This window comes from Lactuca serriola, unplaced genomic scaffold, assembly GCF_051521515.1.
Source record: "Lactuca serriola cultivar US96UC23 unplaced genomic scaffold, Lser_US96UC23_V15 Lser_V15_Un182, whole genome shotgun sequence".
Lineage (NCBI taxonomy): Eukaryota > Viridiplantae > Streptophyta > Magnoliopsida > Asterales > Asteraceae > Lactuca > Lactuca serriola.
The window spans coordinates 1-18336 of NW_027629756.1; the positions used below are offsets into that span (position 1 = coordinate 1).

At 34.2% G+C, this 18336-nt stretch overlaps 2 long non-coding RNA genes and 6 other non-coding genes across 8 annotated transcripts; 2 read left to right on the forward strand and 6 right to left on the reverse strand.

The window, feature by feature from the left end:
• Positions 1-117: 117 nt before the first annotated feature.
• Positions 118-281, reverse strand: LOC145078514 (U1 spliceosomal RNA). The gene has a single exon (XR_013694068.1). It is a non-coding gene; the product is annotated as a U1 spliceosomal RNA (small nuclear RNA).
• Positions 282-1008: 727 nt separating this feature from the next.
• LOC145078519 (U2 spliceosomal RNA) lies at positions 1009-1204 on the reverse strand. The gene has a single exon (XR_013694072.1). It is a non-coding gene; the product is annotated as a U2 spliceosomal RNA (small nuclear RNA).
• Positions 1205-5666: 4462 nt separating this feature from the next.
• On the forward strand, positions 5667-7076 carry LOC145078513 (uncharacterized). The gene is made up of 2 exons (XR_013694067.1): positions 5667-6036; positions 6788-7076. It is a non-coding gene; the product is annotated as an uncharacterized LOC145078513 (long non-coding RNA).
• A 1160-nt stretch (positions 7077-8236) lies between these two features.
• LOC145078517 (U1 spliceosomal RNA) lies at positions 8237-8400 on the reverse strand. Its single transcript, XR_013694070.1, has one exon. It is a non-coding gene; the product is annotated as a U1 spliceosomal RNA (small nuclear RNA).
• Positions 8401-9127: 727 nt separating this feature from the next.
• On the reverse strand, positions 9128-9323 carry LOC145078520 (U2 spliceosomal RNA). Its single transcript, XR_013694073.1, has one exon. It is a non-coding gene; the product is annotated as a U2 spliceosomal RNA (small nuclear RNA).
• Positions 9324-13752: 4429 nt separating this feature from the next.
• On the forward strand, positions 13753-15162 carry LOC145078512 (uncharacterized). The gene is made up of 2 exons (XR_013694066.1): positions 13753-14122; positions 14874-15162. It is a non-coding gene; the product is annotated as an uncharacterized LOC145078512 (long non-coding RNA).
• A 1160-nt stretch (positions 15163-16322) lies between these two features.
• LOC145078518 (U1 spliceosomal RNA) lies at positions 16323-16486 on the reverse strand. Its single transcript, XR_013694071.1, has one exon. It is a non-coding gene; the product is annotated as a U1 spliceosomal RNA (small nuclear RNA).
• Positions 16487-17213: 727 nt separating this feature from the next.
• On the reverse strand, positions 17214-17409 carry LOC145078515 (U2 spliceosomal RNA). The gene has a single exon (XR_013694069.1). It is a non-coding gene; the product is annotated as a U2 spliceosomal RNA (small nuclear RNA).
• Between the last annotated feature and the right edge of the window lie 927 nt (positions 17410-18336).

Here is an 18336-nt window from a genome sequence, read left to right on the forward strand (position 1 = left end):
ATTTTGAAAGCATCGTATTTTGTAACATATCCTCTTTAATTTTTATTTTCAGATTTAAGTTATTTGAAAAAAATGAAAGAAGCAATAAAAAAGTTCAATGTTGAAACTAGGATATTGGTAGGGGCCGCGCGAACGCAGGCCCCCACTGGCACAAATTATGACATAGGTTCGACCAACTTGGGCCGACCTTAGACAGGCACCTCTCCGTAATGTGCAATGGAGATCACCAACCTAGGCCATGGACCTTCTTGATCGCCCATAGACCCTGTCCAGGTAAGTGAGTTTTCCATTCTCCTGCCCTCACCTTTTATGCAACAACCCAGCTTCTGTTTTCTTTCTTCAGCCTCCAATGTGGGATCAGGTTCACATCATCTATTGTAGTGTTCCATTAGTTCCCCTTTCCTCTGGGCAAAACGCACAGCCAAATGGCAGTTATATAATTGCATTATTTCAAGTGTGTCTGGGCCTGTTAGATCAATACGGTCTCTCCCTCTTAAGAGAATTGTAATCTTTGATTGTGGTAAATGGGAGAAGTCCATTCCAAAATTGAAGATTAAGACAAAGTTGATGCATGCTTCTGAATTACAATGTTTTCTTTGGATCAAATAAATAGTCATAATCAAATTCCACATAATATGCTTATTTGTTCTGTAGTAGTATTACCGATGTCAAGTTATAGATGCAGTGTATAACAGGAACAGTAGTGCGATCAGGAAACGTTGATAAAAGTGATCACCATCTTACTAATTGAGCAGGATCTGTTATACTATATATGCCTTCCGAACACAGGAAAAGCTTGCTTCCTATCTTACTAATTAAAGGCCGATATATATAAGTTTTAAACTTACATTGGAGCTACGGGTGTGCCAAGGCTAAAAAACAATTCCAACCTCTTCTTTGGAATGTTGGATCCTAGTTCGAATAAACTGATAGAAGTATTAGACATAACAAGGTAAGAAGTAAAGTCTTCCATTCAAAACTATTAAAAGTACTTTTAGACTAGGATTAGAGGGGTGCGCCACGCCCTGGCTGTAGTGCAACGCTAAGGCGACACTCGAGAGACCCAGCAGCAAGCCTCTGTGATGGACTCTCCCCCATAAAAAATAAGATTAATATCGAGTAGGCCGATGGCCTACATATCAGATATTAAACTGATAAGAACAGATACTACACTTGATCTTAGCCAAAAGGCCGAGAAAGGTATGCTTTTTGTTTTCTTGGGGCTTGGTTTCTATAGCCACTGCCATCTTGTATGTAATCTTCTCTCACCCGATGTGGGAGAGCAAACCTTCATTTTTGTTTCTACATTATCCTCTACCGTTTTTTGTTTCTACATTAACATATTTCATTGATGTTGTTTGTTCTCCCGTGAAATGATTCCACACACAACCACCTATGCTTTTCCCACATCACCATTGATGTTTCTTCCCAACACTACAACCTCTTCACGCTAAGTTCATGCATGGATTTTCGATTTCCTAAACACTCTCACCATCACCACCACAACCTCTTCCTCCCTTCTTAAATTTTTGCTGATGAATTGATTTTCATAAGGGAGTTATATATAATCTTCTTATTTCTTGGTCTTTTAACTTCTTTTTTTCTATGGTATTTTGGTGGTTTATGATTCTAAGTATTTCTTGTTATTTTTTCACCCACTTCTCCAATCTTTGCAGATTCTCTTTCTTAAAGACTCCCACAAGTTACTTAAAATCACGATATTTCTCAATCTGGTGACCGAGTTAACTTGAGAGTACCAATTCATCTCCATTGAGTTTATGTATTCAATTATTTTTGTAGTAGTTGAATAGAGGCAATAATCTATTCAAATTCCTACATATTTACTCACCAAAGGCAGAAGTTGTGTATCCAAGTCCGTTGTATGAATGTATTTGGTTATTCTTTGTCTTTTATTTCCTTTTGTATTTATGTATGTCTTTGATTGTAACCTGTTTGAATTTAAGTCTTTAGCAATGTCTTGTTTAAAGTTGGTATTGTGCTGGATTCAGAGAAGACCGGGTGCTCCATGTTGCACTCTTAACTTAATTAATAAATTTTGTTTAGTTAGGTTTTATTTTCATTATATTTATCTGTTTATGTTGATGTGAAATTATTGGAGTATATTCGAATGTGCAATTTTGATAACCAATTATCGATGCTTGTTTGTATTTGGTAAATGATGGTTGAGTTTTAAAAAAAAAAAGGCATATGTTGCCCTACCGCCCCCATCTTTTAAAGGTGTCCCTGCAACTGGAGCCCATCGTTTGATATGTGGAGTCTTATATTGTTGGTGTTGGCATTAGAACCCATGCATCATCCCTTGCTTGTTTGTGTTATGTGACGTATCTCTCATGTGATGGTCACGTGGCGTGTGTTACATGGGGAGCTACGGAATTTAAGACTTGGATACTCTAATACCTCATTTTGGGTGTCAAATAGAGAGAATTCTTCTGTATGATGTGTCTACTTCGCTTTTATGGGGACTGTGGGATTTAAGAAATTACATTATCGATAAATCCTTTAAAAAGGGTGTGTGGAGAAATAGAGTATTGTTTTAGCAACATGTTAGCTAAAATCAGTCACCATTGCAAACTATTTTCACACATTTTGTCATTGTTTTACATAAAAATCTTGACAAATACTAGCCAATAACCACGGTAGATAATTGTGACCGTAAGTATTTTAATCTGAAATGAAAAAAAAAAACATGTGACTATAATTGTTTAATGATAGTAGTTTAAGTTCATACGAGTGTCTACAATTAATTATTTTGAATATTAAAGAATGACAACATGTGACTGTAAGTGTTTTATTATGACATTTAAGAAAATAAAACTTATAATTAAAAATATTTTATAGTTACATTATAATTTTTATGGTATTAATTTAAAAAATAGTAAAGATAGAAGAAAAAAACATGTGACTATAAATGTTTGTATGGTGACGGTGTTGAAAAGTGAAACTAGTATTTTGAGGGATTACAATTTTTTCTCCATCATCTATAAAATTTTCAATTTTCCCTCTTTACTAAAATTTTAATATTTTTCCTTCTTTTAACGAAAATTAGATTTCATTTCACTCTGTCTCTAAAACATTAGATCTAATCGCTCATCCTATATTTTTCTCTGACCGTCGTCTCCAAAACAGTTGGATTCACTACTTTCTTTCTCATACCCAATTACATCCATAACAACCCTTATCAGAACTGCTACACATTCGACGCCAATCATCAATGTCGACGCCGAAACCACCATCATACCCTGAAGCGATCATCGATTATGTGTTCATCTTCACCCTTCAACCAGATAAACGATTCCATCGATTATTTCGTCGTTCCTTCTCCTCCGACATCCTTATCTCCTCTGAAATCCCTCTCTGACATCAAACCTTATCCTCTATTGGTGTTCGGTTCTACATCAACACATTTCGTCGACATCATTTGTTCTCTCGTGAAACGATTCCACACAACTACAGGTGCTTTCCCACATCACCATCGACACTGCTCCCCAACACCACAACCTCTTTACGCCAGGTTCAGGCATGGATTTCGATTTCCTAAACCATCTCACCGTCACCGCCACAGCCTCTTTTAGCTTCTTTTCTTTTTATGGTCTTTTGGTGGGTTAACGATGCAAATAGTTGTTGTTAATTTATCACCATATTCTTTAATATTTGTAGATTCTCATACTTAAAGACTCCTAAAAGTTACTCCAAATCAAAATATTTTTCAATCTGGTGACTGAGTTACCTTGGGAGTAATGATTATTCTCCGTTGAGCTTATGCATTCAATTATTTTTGCATTACTTGAATCTAGGAAATAATCTATTCGAATTCCAACATATGTAATCACTAAAGGAAGAAGTTTGTGTATCCAGGTTCGTTGTATTACTGTATCCAGTTAGCCTTTGTCTTTTCCTTTTTTATTTCTTTATATATTTGATTGTCATGTGTTTAGATTTAAGTCTTTAACACTATCTTGTTTAAAATAGGTAATGTGTTGGATTCAGAGAAAACTGAGATAACTAGAACAAAAGGAAATCAATTGAAACAAGGTATCGAGTGTTCGTTGTTGCTTTCTTAACTCAGTTAATCGAGTTAGTTCATTTAGGTTTTAATTTTATTCTAGTTATCTGTTTATGTTGATGTGAAAATATTGTAGTATTTTTAAATGTGTAATTTTCATAACCAATTATCCATCATTATGTGTGTTTGGTGAATAATGGATGAGTTTAGGTTGTAAAAAGGAGCATCTCTAGTCAGCATTGCTTTTTCTGTCTGTAGGTACTATAAATTTGTCAGATTTTCTTTATCTCATATTGTTCTGACAATCTGATAAATAACGCTCACCATGTGTTTAAATAGATGGCATGATCATGCTAAATTACATGAGTTCCCAATGTAAATGAGTTTGATAGAGAGATTTATTAGTTCATTTTGATCCTTATATTGGTTATTATTCCACATATGGACATGCATATAAGCTAGCTGAAGAGATAAAGAAAAGGGTTGCATATGTTGAATGGTTGAACCCAATATATGGCAGGTAGGTAATCAAATAAATATATTTCTTAATTTTAACTTATTGTAACATCCTGGAATTTAGGTCATAGACTACAAACGACTAAATTACAATAAATATTTTTGTAATTTAACTCATTCAATTATAGTGCATCTAATGTAAAATAAATGAGTTCATTTCAAATATTATAAGATATCAAACGATACCTTACTTCCAAATGTGGAAAATGTCAAACAAATCAAACAGCTCAAACTGTAACACTGGGTAATGCCTCTGGGGAAAACTGAAAATTTGTATTAAGTAGTTAGAAGCAAATCAAACATTAAAATCTTATAGTACGTGTTACTTTATTTCTGAAAATTTAAAGAACGTCCAAAATGGAGTTCGTATGAAAAATATACGATAGTTTTAAAAAAACAGAAAGTAAAACACTAATTTTCTTTAATCGTGTAAAACTGAATCGATTCGTTGAGGCACTTACACACCTCTGATGGAAATTCCGAGTGCTTTTCTCGGCTCATGTTATAGCCTAATATTTGATTACATACTCAAAATATTTTTAGCAAAAATATTTGCAAAAATCGAAAAATCGAGCATTATGGGCTATTTAGACGCAAAACTTTAAACGCGATTTCCTGGAGTTCCGTAACTCGATAAATTAATTTGTATGAGTTTTTGAAATCCTTGAATTAAACTATATCTATCGACACGTTCCAAAAATTTCTTGACATCAGACCCTGACGCACCCAATTATGTGTGTTTTTGGGTATTTAAAGAGTGTAACCTCATGTGGGGCCCATATGGCTTTGCTAGTAGAAAGAAAAATCAGCTCTTTTCCCAATTTCTCAAGCCCACGTGCCTCTCTCCGTCCACCACTCCCTTCCTTCTAGAGATGCAAATTTTACCCATCGATTCGGGTACCCGGTTTAGCGGGTAACGGGGCGGGCACGGGCGCAGATTTTTATACCCGCAGTGGGGACGGGTCGGAGACGAATATGACACTATCCGACCCGTTTAAAACCCGATTATATATATATATATATATATATATATATATATATATATATATATATATATATATATATATATATATATATATATATATATATATATATAGTGTTTATGGAAAATTGATTCGTGAATCACAGTATCAAGACGACGCTTCGGAATTGACTCCTCGTTTCTTCAAGCCATTAACTGATCTCACTCTCTCTAATCTCCTTTTCTAGAATCAAAATTTTTTATTTCATTATAAAAGATGCGGCCACCCTTCGTCTTTGATTCTTAGTTCTTCACAAAATCACGACATCAATCTTTCACCTTCAAGCTACCTTGCTATCATCACCGATTCAGCGCTCATGGAATCAAGAAGTTCCAGCTACATCCCAAAATCCTAAGCCCTAAGTTTTCAATTTTATTTTCTTACCCTCGATTTTGGTATTATCGATTTCTGGTATAATCGATTTCTGGTATAATCGATTTCTTGTATAGTCGATTTCTGGTATAATCGATCCTGGTATAATCGATTTCTTGATTGAATGATTTTTGGTTGTATATGTTTTGACTGATGCTGGTTATAATCGATTTCTTAATCACTAGATTACTTACACTCATTTTTGTTATAATCGATTTCATGACTTAAACTTGATTACAACCATTGAATCTTTTCTCCTGTATCTTATTTGTTACATGCTTTTGATTTTATTTTATTACACTCGATTTTGGTGTTAACCTATTAAACTAATGGATTTGTATCTTTTTTTAGTGATGTTGGTTACAATCGACAACTTAGTCACACGATTTCTTACACTTCATTTTGTTATAATCAATATCATGCCTTCAACTTGATTGCAGCCACTGAATCTTTTGTTGCTTTAACATATTTGTTAAATGTTTTGTCTAGAAAGTAGAAACTTATTAAGTCATGAACCTTCAAATTGACTTTTGAACTCATTTTTTTTATCAATTTGAGTGTTGACTAAAAAACTTATTTGATTGAATTGACTTGTTCAATATCAACATTTTTTTTTCTGTTTTGGTTGTAACTAAAATATGATTTCTAGTAAAACAGAAATCTGATTGTTGCATAAAGTGGAACTGATTTCTAGCAAAGTGCATTGTTTTTACAGTATCTTTTTTACTGCATATATGTAACTGTTTTTTGTATTATCAATGAATTAATCTAATTTCTAGCAAACTACATCTTTTTAGCAGCATCTATGTTCTATCAATCCGATTTCAACCATATTTTTTTGTTTTTTTTGCAGTGACACTCAGGATAGATAACCCCCACAACCAAGTGTTGATGTTGCTGGAACTACAGATGGGCAGGTTGTTAGAGCAACAAATGGACAAGTTATTGAAGTTATAAAAGATGATGAAGCCGGTCCAAGCTTTGTGGATTTTGATATTTAGTTCATGAAAAATTGTTGTTTTTATTTTAGTTATTTAACAAACATGAGGATGTGTGCGTATCTTCTTCTTTTTGTTTTTACTATTTTGTGTACGAGAATGAAGTATGAATTGTTGAATGTTTAGTTATCATGATTATTACTATGTCTTTTTTATATATATATCTCAGATTTATTAAAAAAATGATTGGATCTTTTTTACTTAACGGATATCCATCGGGTTCCCCGTATCCGACGGGTTTTCTTTTACCCGAATCCGTCGGGGATTTGGCGGGTCGGGGGCGGGTACGGGTGTTGGGGTCGGAGTTCGGGGGCAGGGATGGGTATTGTAGTATCCGACAATATCCGCCCCAGTTTGCGTGTGCATGGACTCGACGAGAAGAGAAGAGATTACAAACCTCCTGTTAACCAAACATACATGCCAAATAAATGTTTCTAAACCCATTCTCAAAAAATTTACAAATCTAGTCCTAAGCTTTTAAACTTCATTTTAAAATGTCCAAAATTCACCCCTCTCCTGGAAATATTTCAAAACTAGTCCTAACCATTTAAAACTTCATTTTAAAAATGTCACAAACTACCCTTACTTGAAAAATCTATGAATATAAGTCCAAGATTTAAATCTTAAAAACTAAATGACCCATTTGTAGTCCTTATTTGGAAATCATTTACAAACCAAGTCCATTTAATTTATCTAAATTAGTATTGGAACCTATACTTTGGTTAAGTTACCAAATAACCCTCCACATATTAATTTATATTAATATTTCCTTAGGAAACTAAATTTATCATACTAAAGAATGTTTGGATGTGAAATTTGAATGATAAAAGATATTTGGACGTGCAATTTGAAAGTTATTATGCGATGTTTATTAATCCGAATCGGAGAATTGTGATAATAAAATATATTTTAAATAAGAATTTCACGAGATGAACATTGTAACGGTGGACTTAGACATGTTATATTTAAATGGCTAAAGGGACACATTTTTGTATTTTACGATTTCCCCATTCTTACAAAGCCCGGTCCAGATAGAGTAACCAACATAGCATGAGGAGCTCTCATGATTAAGATGTAAAGAGAAAGTTGATATTGAAAAGTCGAGAAAGGAAAAATGTGACACAGAGTTTTGGTCAACACGTTCTTCCATATTTAGACAAAAATCTACACCTTGAACAAATCCTGAAATTTTGAAAGCATCGTATTTTGTAACATATCCTCTTTAATTTTTATTTTCAGATTTAAGTTATTTGAAAAAAATGAAAGAAGCAATAAAAAAGTTCAATGTTGAAACTAGGATATTGGTAGGGGCCGCGCGAACGCAGGCCCCCACTGGCACAAATTATGACATAGGTTCGACCAACTTGGGCCGACCTTAGACAGGCACCTCTCCGTAATGTGCAATGGAGATCACCAACCTAGGCCATGGACCTTCTTGATCGCCCATAGACCCTGTCCAGGTAAGTGAGTTTTCCATTCTCCTGCCCTCACCTTTTATGCAACAACCCAGCTTCTGTTTTCTTTCTTCAGCCTCCAATGTGGGATCAGGTTCACATCATCTATTGTAGTGTTCCATTAGTTCCCCTTTCCTCTGGGCAAAACGCACAGCCAAATGGCAGTTATATAATTGCATTATTTCAAGTGTGTCTGGGCCTGTTAGATCAATACGGTCTCTCCCTCTTAAGAGAATTGTAATCTTTGATTGTGGTAAATGGGAGAAGTCCATTCCAAAATTGAAGATTAAGACAAAGTTGATGCATGCTTCTGAATTACAATGTTTTCTTTGGATCAAATAAATAGTCATAATCAAATTCCACATAATATGCTTATTTGTTCTGTAGTAGTATTACCGATGTCAAGTTATAGATGCAGTGTATAACAGGAACAGTAGTGCGATCAGGAAACGTTGATAAAAGTGATCACCATCTTACTAATTGAGCAGGATCTGTTATACTATATATGCCTTCCGAACACAGGAAAAGCTTGCTTCCTATCTTACTAATTAAAGGCCGATATATATAAGTTTTAAACTTACATTGGAGCTACGGGTGTGCCAAGGCTAAAAAACAATTCCAACCTCTTCTTTGGAATGTTGGATCCTAGTTCGAATAAACTGATAGAAGTATTAGACATAACAAGGTAAGAAGTAAAGTCTTCCATTCAAAACTATTAAAAGTACTTTTAGACTAGGATTAGAGGGGTGCGCCACGCCCTGGCTGTAGTGCAACGCTAAGGCGACACTCGAGAGACCCAGCAGCAAGCCTCTGTGATGGACTCTCCCCCATAAAAAATAAGATTAATATCGAGTAGGCCGATGGCCTACATATCAGATATTAAACTGATAAGAACAGATACTACACTTGATCTTAGCCAAAAGGCCGAGAAAGGTATGCTTTTTGTTTTCTTGGGGCTTGGTTTCTATAGCCACTGCCATCTTGTATGTAATCTTCTCTCACCCGATGTGGGAGAGCAAACCTTCATTTTTGTTCCTACATTATCCTCTACCGTTTTTTGTTTCTACATTAACATATTTCATTGATGTTGTTTGTTCTCCCGTGAAATGATTCCACACACAACCACCTATGCTTTTCCCACATCACCATTGATGTTTCTTCCCAACACTACAACCTCTTCACGCTAAGTTCATGCATGGATTTTCGATTTCCTAAACACTCTCACCATCACCACCACAACCTCTTCCTCCCTTCTTAAATTTTTGCTGATGAATTGATTTTCATAAGGGAGTTATATATAATCTTCTTATTTCTTGGTCTTTTAACTTCTTTTTTTCTATGGTATTTTGGTGGTTTATGATTCTAAGTATTTCTTGTTATTTTTTCACCCACTTCTCCAATCTTTGCAGATTCTCTTTCTTAAAGACTCCCACAAGTTACTTAAAATCACGATATTTCTCAATCTGGTGACCGAGTTAACTTGAGAGTACCAATTCATCTCCATTGAGTTTATGTATTCAATTATTTTTGTAGTAGTTGAATAGAGGCAATAATCTATTCAAATTCCTACATATTTACTCACCAAAGGCAGAAGTTGTGTATCCAAGTCCGTTGTATGAATGTATTTGGTTATTCTTTGTCTTTTATTTCCTTTTGTATTTATGTATGTCTTTGATTGTAACCTGTTTGAATTTAAGTCTTTAGCAATGTCTTGTTTAAAGTTGGTATTGTGCTGGATTCAGAGAAGACCGGGTGCTCCATGTTGCACTCTTAACTTAATTAATAAATTTTGTTTAGTTAGGTTTTATTTTCATTATATTTATCTGTTTATGTTGATGTGAAATTATTGGAGTATATTCGAATGTGCAATTTTGATAACCAATTATCGATGCTTGTTTGTATTTGGTAAATGATGATTGAGTTTTAAAAAAAAAAAAGGCATATGTTGCCCTACCGCCCCCATCTTTTAAAGGTGTCCCTGCAACTGGAGCCCATCGTTTGATATGTGGAGTCTTATATTGTTGGTGTTGGCATTAGAACCCATGCATCATCCCTTGCTTGTTTGTGTTATGTGACGTATCTCTCATGTGATGGTCACGTGGCGTGTGTTACATGGGGAGCTACGGAATTTAAGACTTGGATACTCTAATACCTCATTTTGGGTGTCAAATAGAGAGAATTCTTCTGTATGATGTGTCTACTTCGCTTTTATGGGGACTGTGGGATTTAAGAAATTACATTATCGATAAATCCTTTAAAAAGGGTGTGTGGAGAAATAGAGTATTGTTTTAGCAACATGTTAGCTAAAATCAGTCACCATTGCAAACTATTTTCACACATTTTGTCATTGTTTTACATAAAAATCTTGACAAATACTAGCCAATAACCACGGTAGATAATTGTGACCGTAAGTATTTTAATCTGAAATGAAAAAAAAAAACATGTGACTATAATTGTTTAATGATAGTAGTTTAAGTTCATACGAGTGTCTACAATTAATTATTTTGAATATTAAAGAATGACAACATGTGACTGTAAGTGTTTTATTATGACATTTAAGAAAATAAAACTTATAATTAAAAATATTTTATAGTTACATTATAATTTTTATGGTATTAATTTAAAAAATAGTAAAGATAGAAGAAAAAAACATGTGACTATAAATGTTTGTATGGTGACGGTGTTGAAAAGTGAAACTAGTATTTTGAGGGATTACAATTTTTTCTCCATCATCTATAAAATTTTCAATTTTCCCTCTTTACTAAAATTTTAATATTTTTCCTTCTTTTAACGAAAATTAGATTTCATTTCACTCTGTCTCTAAAACATTAGATCTAATCGCTCATCCTATATTTTTCTCTGACCGTCGTCTCCAAAACAGTTGGATTCACTACTTTCTTTCTCATACCCAATTACATCCATAACAACCCTTATCAGAACTGCTACACATTCGACGCCAATCATCAATGTCGACGCCGAAACCACCATCATACCCTGAAGCGATCATCGATTATGTGTTCATCTTCACCCTTCAACCAGATAAACGATTCCATCGATTATTTCGTCGTTCCTTCTCCTCCGACATCCTTATCTCCTCTGAAATCCCTCTCTGACATCAAACCTTATCCTCTATTGGTGTTCGGTTCTACATCAACACATTTCGTCGACATCATTTGTTCTCTCGTGAAACGATTCCACACAACTACAGGTGCTTTCCCACATCACCATCGACACTGCTCCCCAACACCACAACCTCTTTACGCCAGGTTCAGGCATGGATTTCGATTTCCTAAACCATCTCACCGTCACCGCCACAGCCTCTTTTAGCTTCTTTTCTTTTTATGGTCTTTTGGTGGGTTAACGATGCAAATAGTTGTTGTTAATTTATCACCATATTCTTTAATATTTGTAGATTCTCATACTTAAAGACTCCTAAAAGTTACTCCAAATCAAAATATTTTTCAATCTGGTGACTGAGTTACCTTGGGAGTAATGATTATTCTCCGTTGAGCTTATGCATTCAATTATTTTTGCATTACTTGAATCTAGGAAATAATCTATTCGAATTCCAACATATGTAATCACTAAAGGAAGAAGTTTGTGTATCCAGGTTCGTTGTATTACTGTATCCAGTTAGCCTTTGTCTTTTCCTTTTTTATTTCTTTATATATTTGATTGTCATGTGTTTAGATTTAAGTCTTTAACACTATCTTGTTTAAAATAGGTAATGTGTTGGATTCAGAGAAAACTGAGATAACTAGAACAAAAGGAAATCAATTGAAACAAGGTATCGAGTGTTCGTTGTTGCTTTCTTAACTCAGTTAATCGAGTTAGTTCATTTAGGTTTTAATTTTATTCTAGTTATCTGTTTATGTTGATGTGAAAATATTGTAGTATTTTTAAATGTGTAATTTTCATAACCAATTATCCATCATTATGTGTGTTTGGTGAATAATGGATGAGTTTAGGTTGTAAAAAGGAGCATCTCTAGTCAGCATTGCTTTTTCTGTCTGTAGGTACTATAAATTTGTCAGATTTTCTTTATCTCATATTGTTCTGACAATCTGATAAATAACGCTCACCATGTGTTTAAATAGATGGCATGATCATGCTAAATTACATGAGTTCCCAATGTAAATGAGTTTGATAGAGAGATTTATTAGTTCATTTTGATCCTTATATTGGTTATTATTCCACATATGGACATGCATATAAGCTAGCTGAAGAGATAAAGAAAAGGGTTGCATATGTTGAATGGTTGAACCCAATATATGGCAGGTAGGTAATCAAATAAATATATTTCTTAATTTTAACTTATTGTAACATCCTGGAATTTAGGTCATAGACTACAAACGACTAAATTACAATAAATATTTTTGTAATTTAACTCATTCAATTATAGTGCATCTAATGTAAAATAAATGAGTTCATTTCAAATATTATAAGATATCAAACGATACCTTACTTCCAAATGTGGAAAATGTCAAACAAATCAAACAGCTCAAACTGTAACACTGGGTAATGCCTCTGGGGAAAACTGAAAATTTGTATTAAGTAGTTAGAAGCAAATCAAACATTAAAATCTTATAGTACGTGTTACTTTATTTCTGAAAATTTAAAGAACGTCCAAAATGGAGTTCGTATGAAAAATATACGATAGTTTTAAAAAAACAGAAAGTAAAACACTAATTTTCTTTAATCGTGTAAAACTGAATCGATTCGTTGAGGCACTTACACACCTCTGATGGAAATTCCGAGTGCTTTTCTCGGCTCATGTTATAGCCTAATATTTGATTACATACTCAAAATATTTTTAGCAAAAATATTTGCAAAAATCGAAAAATCGAGCATTATGGGCTATTTAGACGCAAAACTTTAAACGCGATTTCCTGGAGTTCCGTAACTCGATAAATTAATTTGTATGAGTTTTTGAAATCCTTGAATTAAACTATATCTATCGACACGTTCCAAAAATTTCTTGACATCAGACCCTGACGCACCCAATTATGTGTGTTTTTGGGTATTTAAAGAGTGTAACCTCATGTGGGGCCCATATGGCTTTGCTAGTAGAAAGAAAAATCAGCTCTTTTCCCAATTTCTCAAGCCCACGTGCCTCTCTCCGTCCACCACTCCCTTCCTTCTAGAGATGCAAATTTTACCCATCGATTCGGGTACCCGGTTTAGCGGGTAACGGGGCGGGCACGGGCGCAGATTTTTATACCCGCAGTGGGGACGGGTCGGAGACGAATATGACACTATCCGACCCGTTTAAAACCCGATTATATATATATATATATATATATATATATATATATATATATATATATATATATATAGTGTTTATGGAAAATTGATTCGTGAATCACAGTATCAAGACGACGCTTCGGAATTGACTCCTCGTTTCTTCAAGCCATTAACTGATCTCACTCTCTCTAATCTCCTTTTCTAGAATCAAAATTTTTTATTTCATTATAAAAGATGCGGCCACCCTTCGTCTTTGATTCTTAGTTCTTCACAAAATCACGACATCAATCTTTCACCTTCAAGCTACCTTGCTATCATCACCGATTCAGCGCTCATGGAATCAAGAAGTTCCAGCTACATCCCAAAATCCTAAGCCCTAAGTTTTCAATTTTATTTTCTTACCCTCGATTTTGGTATTATCGATTTCTGGTATAATCGATTTCTGGTATAATCGATTTCTTGTATAGTCGATTTCTGGTATAATCGATCCTGGTATAATCGATTTCTTGATTGAATGATTTTTGGTTGTATATGTTTTGACTGATGCTGGTTATAATCGATTTCTTAATCACTAGATTACTTACACTCATTTTTGTTATAATCGATTTCATGACTTAAACTTGATTACAACCATTGAATCTTTTCTCCTGTATCTTATTTGTTACATGCTTTTGATTTTATTTTATTACACTCGATTTTGGTGTTAACCTATTAAACTAATGGATTTGTATCTTTTTTTAGTGATGTTGGTTACAATCGACAACTTAGTCACACGATTTCTTACACTTCATTTTGTTATAATCAATATCATGCCTTCAACTTGATTGCAGCCACTGAATCTTTTGTTGCTTTAACATATTTGTTAAATGTTTTGTCTAGAAAGTAGAAACTTATTAAGTCATGAACCTTCAAATTGACTTTTGAACTCATTTTTTTTATCAATTTGAGTGTTGACTAAAAAACTTATTTGATTGAATTGACTTGTTCAATATCAACATTTTTTTTTCTGTTTTGGTTGTAACTAAAATATGATTTCTAGTAAAACAGAAATCTGATTGTTGCATAAAGTGGAACTGATTTCTAGCAAAGTGCATTGTTTTTACAGTATCTTTTTTACTGCATATATGTAACTGTTTTTTGTATTATCAATGAATTAATCTAATTTCTAGCAAACTACATCTTTTTAGCAGCATCTATGTTCTATCAATCCGATTTCAACCATATTTTTTTGTTTTTTTTGCAGTGACACTCAGGATAGATAACCCCCACAACCAAGTGTTGATGTTGCTGGAACTACAGATGGGCAGGTTGTTAGAGCAACAAATGGACAAGTTATTGAAGTTATAAAAGATGATGAAGCCGGTCCAAGCTTTGTGGATTTTGATATTTAGTTCATGAAAAATTGTTGTTTTTATTTTAGTTATTTAACAAACATGAGGATGTGTGCGTATCTTCTTCTTTTTGTTTTTACTATTTTGTGTACGAGAATGAAGTATGAATTGTTGAATGTTTAGTTATCATGATTATTACTATGTCTTTTTTATATATATATCTCAGATTTATTAAAAAAATGATTGGATCTTTTTTACTTAACGGATATCCATCGGGTTCCCCGTATCCGACGGGTTTTCTTTTACCCGAATCCGTCGGGGATTTGGCGGGTCGGGGGCGGGTACGGGTGTTGGGGTCGGAGTTCGGGGGCAGGGATGGGTATTGTAGTATCCGACAATATCCGCCCCAGTTTGCGTGTGCATGGACTCGACGAGAAGAGAAGAGATTACAAACCTCCTGTTAACCAAACATACATGCCAAATAAATGTTTCTAAACCCATTCTCAAAAAATTTACAAATCTAGTCCTAAGCTTTTAAACTTCATTTTAAAATGTCCAAAATTCACCCCTCTCCTGGAAATATTTCAAAACTAGTCCTAACCATTTAAAACTTCATTTTAAAAATGTCACAAACTACCCTTACTTGAAAAATCTATGAATATAAGTCCAAGATTTAAATCTTAAAAACTAAATGACCCATTTGTAGTCCTTATTTGGAAATCATTTACAAACCAAGTCCATTTAATTTATCTAAATTAGTATTGGAACCTATACTTTGGTTAAGTTACCAAATAACCCTCCACATATTAATTTATATTAATATTTCCTTAGGAAACTAAATTTATCATACTAAAGAATGTTTGGATGTGAAATTTGAATGATAAAAGATATTTGGACGTGCAATTTGAAAGTTATTATGCGATGTTTATTAATCCGAATCGGAGAATTGTGATAATAAAATATATTTTAAATAAGAATTTCACGAGATGAACATTGTAACGGTGGACTTAGACATGTTATATTTAAATGGCTAAAGGGACACATTTTTGTATTTTACGATTTCCCCATTCTTACAAAGCCCGGTCCAGATAGAGTAACCAACATAGCATGAGGAGCTCTCATGATTAAGATGTAAAGAGAAAGTTGATATTGAAAAGTCGAGAAAGGAAAAATGTGACACAGAGTTTTGGTCAACACGTTCTTCCATATTTAGACAAAAATCTACACCTTGAACAAATCCTGAAATTTTGAAAGCATCGTATTTTGTAACATATCCTCTTTAATTTTTATTTTCAGATTTAAGTTATTTGAAAAAAATGAAAGAAGCAATAAAAAAGTTCAATGTTGAAACTAGGATATTGGTAGGGGCCGCGCGAACGCAGGCCCCCACTGGCACAAATTATGACATAGGTTCGACCAACTTGGGCCGACCTTAGACAGGCACCTCTCCGTAATGTGCAATGGAGATCACCAACCTAGGCCATGGACCTTCTTGATCGCCCATAGACCCTGTCCAGGTAAGTGAGTTTTCCATTCTCCTGCCCTCACCTTTTATGCAACAACCCAGCTTCTGTTTTCTTTCTTCAGCCTCCAATGTGGGATCAGGTTCACATCATCTATTGTAGTGTTCCATTAGTTCCCCTTTCCTCTGGGCAAAACGCACAGCCAAATGGCAGTTATATAATTGCATTATTTCAAGTGTGTCTGGGCCTGTTAGATCAATACGGTCTCTCCCTCTTAAGAGAATTGTAATCTTTGATTGTGGTAAATGGGAGAAGTCCATTCCAAAATTGAAGATTAAGACAAAGTTGATGCATGCTTCTGAATTACAATGTTTTCTTTGGATCAAATAAATAGTCATAATCAAATTCCACATAATATGCTTATTTGTTCTGTAGTAGTATTACCGATGTCAAGTTATAGATGCAGTGTATAACAGGAACAGTAGTGCGATCAGGAAACGTTGATAAAAGTGATCACCATCTTACTAATTGAGCAGGATCTGTTATACTATATATGCCTTCCGAACACAGGAAAAGCTTGCTTCCTATCTTACTAATTAAAGGCCGATATATATAAGTTTTAAACTTACATTGGAGCTACGGGTGTGCCAAGGCTAAAAAACAATTCCAACCTCTTCTTTGGAATGTTGGATCCTAGTTCGAATAAACTGATAGAAGTATTAGACATAACAAGGTAAGAAGTAAAGTCTTCCATTCAAAACTATTAAAAGTACTTTTAGACTAGGATTAGAGGGGTGCGCCACGCCCTGGCTGTAGTGCAACGCTAAGGCGACACTCGAGAGACCCAGCAGCAAGCCTCTGTGATGGACTCTCCCCCATAAAAAATAAGATTAATATCGAGTAGGCCGATGGCCTACATATCAGATATTAAACTGATAAGAACAGATACTACACTTGATCTTAGCCAAAAGGCCGAGAAAGGTATGCTTTTTGTTTTCTTGGGGCTTGGTTTCTATAGCCACTGCCATCTTGTATGTAATCTTCTCTCACCCGATGTGGGAGAGCAAACCTTCATTTTTGTTTCTACATTATCCTCTACCGTTTTTTGTTTCTACATTAACATATTTCATTGATGTTGTTTGTTCTCCCGTGAAATGATTCCACACACAACCACCTATGCTTTTCCCACATCACCATTGATGTTTCTTCCCAACACTACAACCTCTTCACGCTAAGTTCATGCATGGATTTTCGATTTCCTAAACACTCTCACCATCACCACCACAACCTCTTCCTCCCTTCTTAAATTTTTGCTGATGAATTGATTTTCATAAGGGAGTTATATATAATCTTCTTATTTCTTGGTCTTTTAACTTCTTTTTTTCTATGGTATTTTGGTGGTTTATGATTCTAAGTATTTCTTGTTATTTTTTCACCCACTTCTCCAATCTTTGCAGATTCTCTTTCTTAAAGACTCCCACAAGTTACTTAAAATCACGATATTTCTCAATCTGGTGACCGAGTTAACTTGAGAGTACCAATTCATCTCCATTGAGTTTATGTATTCAATTATTTTTGTAGTAGTTGAATAGAGGCAATAATCTATTCAAATTCCTACATATTTACTCACCAAAGGCAGAAGTTGTGTATCCAAGTCCGTTGTATGAATGTATTTGGTTATTCTTTGTCTTTTATTTCCTTTTGTATTTATGTATGTCTTTGATTGTAACCTGTTTGAATTTAAGTCTTTAGCAATGTCTTGTTTAAAGTTGGTATTGTGCTGGATTCAGAGAAGACCGGGTGCTCCATGTTGCACTCTTAACTTAATTAATAAATTTTGTTTAGTTAGGTTTTATTTTCATTATATTTATCTGTTTATGTTGATGTGAAATTATTGGAGTATATTCGAATG